This window comes from Gossypium hirsutum, chromosome A10 (genome assembly GCF_007990345.1).
Source record: "Gossypium hirsutum isolate 1008001.06 chromosome A10, Gossypium_hirsutum_v2.1, whole genome shotgun sequence".
Classification (NCBI taxonomy): Eukaryota; Viridiplantae; Streptophyta; class Magnoliopsida; order Malvales; family Malvaceae; genus Gossypium; species Gossypium hirsutum.
In genome coordinates, this window is record NC_053433.1 from 94,388,307 (window position 1) to 94,390,880 (window position 2,574).

General features: G+C 39.7%; 1 non-coding gene across 1 annotated transcript; it reads right to left on the reverse strand.

Moving 5' to 3' along the window:
* Positions 1 to 237: 237 nt before the first annotated feature.
* On the reverse strand, positions 238 to 344 carry LOC121209205 (small nucleolar RNA R71). The gene has a single exon (XR_005904322.1). It is a non-coding gene; the product is annotated as a small nucleolar RNA R71 (small nucleolar RNA).
* Between the last annotated feature and the right edge of the window lie 2,230 nt (positions 345 to 2,574).

The following is a 2,574-nucleotide window of genomic DNA, read 5'->3' on the forward strand; positions in this document are numbered from 1 at the left end:
TTTGATGGTTTGCAGGATGAGGATCCCAACGCTCATTTAGCCAACTTCTTAAATCTATGCGATACATTTAAAATCAATGGCGTTTCTGATGATGCCATTCGTCTTCGGTTGTTTCCCTTTTCATTGAGAAACAAAGCTAAACCGTGGTTGAACTCGTTACCACAAGGGTCAATTACTACTTGGGAACAAATGATCGAAAAATTTTTACTAAAATATTTTTCGCCAACTAAAACGGCTAAATTACGTAATGGTATCTCTTCTTTTGTGCAAATGGATTTAGAAACACTCTACGATGCATGAGAGAGATACAAGGACCTCTTGAGAAGATGCCCTCACCATGGGTTACCGCTTTGGCTCCAAGTACAAACATTTCACAATGGTCTGAATCCTCCGACTCGGAAAATGGTTCACGCAGCTGTGGGCGGAACCATCAACAATAAAACACTGGAAGATGCCTATGAGTTTATAGAGGAGATGTCACTGAATAACTATCAGTGGCAAGTTATAAGGACAAAGCCAACGAAAACAGCCGGTGTTTATAAAGTCGATTCGGTCACCATGCTGTCACATCAGGTAGAACTCTTGAATAAAAAGATTGATGGTTTTCTTAGTTCTTCACAGGTTCACCCAGTAATTCAGTGTCAAGCAAGTAGCGGTGGAACAAACCATTCGGAATACCATCCTTATAGCCACAGCATGGATAACGAGCAATTAAAGTACATTGGTAATAATCCTTGACCTCAAAACAATCCATATAGTAACACTTATAATGCAGGTTGGAGGAACCACCCCAATATCTCGTAGGGCAGTCAAGGAAATCAAAGACCACAACATCCTCCGGGCTACCAACAACCACCCTACCAACAGGAAAATAAACCAAACCTTGAAGAGATGCTCTCAAAGTTTATATCAGTGTCAGAAACCATTTTTTAGAACACCGAGACAGCACTTAAAAATCAACAAGCGTCGATCCAAAGCCTCGAAACTCAGATAGGGCAGCTTTCCAAACTAATCTCCAAATGACCACAAGGTAGTTTGCCAAGTAATACCGAACCTAACCCAAGGGAACAACTCAATGCAATTAATATTCAAGATGACGAAGGAGTCGTTGAGCCTGAACCAGAACCGAGGAAAGAAACTGTGGTAAGCAAAGGTCAAGGTGAGGTAGATCACAATACAAACAAACCAGTGACTGTCGAATATAAACCTCGTGTGCCATACCCCAACGCGACAAGGAAAAACCGCTCAGATGAACAATTTGGTAAATTCCTTAAACTCTTAAAAACTTACATATTAACTTACCGTTTATTGAAGCTCTATTGCAGATGCCAAACGCAATGAAATTTTTAAAGGAGCTTTTAGCAAATAAGCAGAAGTTGGACGAGGCGTCGCATGTGGAGCTGCACGCAGTTTGCTCTGCCATTCTCCAAAATAAACTACCCAACAAACTAAAAGACCTAGGGAGCTTTACTATTTCTTGCTTAATTGTTAGTTTAGATGTTAATCATGCATTAGCTGATCTAGGGGCTAGTATCAACGTCATGCCTTACAAAATGTTTAAGCAGCTAGGTCCTGGAAACCCAAACAGACTAGGATGAGCATTCAATTAGCAGATAAAACTATAAGATTCCCTAGAGGTACTATTGAAGATGTGCTAGTTAAAATCGATAAATTTATATTTCCTATTGACTTTATTATTCTAGACATAGAAGAGGATAGCAACACTCCCTTAATTCTAGGAAGGCCTTTTTTAGCAACTACTAAAACCATCATTGATGTTGGCACAGGTGAACTCACACTCCGGGTGGGAGATGAAACAATCACCCTTCAAGCTCGCAATTCTGGCAACACGTTAGGAATTGAAGGTGATCATTTAAACCATTCTACTAAAACTAACAATATGGTGCAACCTATTTTACAGAAAATTAGTCTGAAGGAAGCACACGAGTCATTCTCAAGTACCAATAGAGGACCTGTTCATGAAGATCGAAGATTACAAATCGAGGAACACGATGAATGGCGAACGCACAAACCAAGAACACTAGACAAACCGAAACTACGCCAAAACGAGCCCGATACCTCTCCAAATCAACTTAAGGTTGGTGATAAGGTCTTATTAGATGCCGCAGATCCCCACATTGTCACTACCACACCGAATAAGGAAATCCCTCTTACGATACTCAGTATTTTTCCATTCGGTACGATGGAGGTGAGTCATCCCAAGTTTGACACTTTTAATGTAATGCCCGCGTACTCGAGACCGTCTCCGGATTTGAGCACAAGGTGTTAACGGACTTAATTCATTAATTAAACAGCTCAAACAATTTATTTTAGAATTTCCAGACAAGTTGGCTAACTGCGTCATAGTCGCTAAAAAATCCATATCTCGAGTTATGAAATTTGAAATCCAATCCCATAAATTTTCCCTAAAACTAGACTCATATATCTACTTACTAATTTTTTCTAGAATTTTTGGTCAGGCAAATTAGTACAGTTTATTAGTTAAAGTCTCTCTTGTTTCAGGGTTCAGCTACTCTGAACCCTATGTATTACGAATCAGATATCTCCCTATAC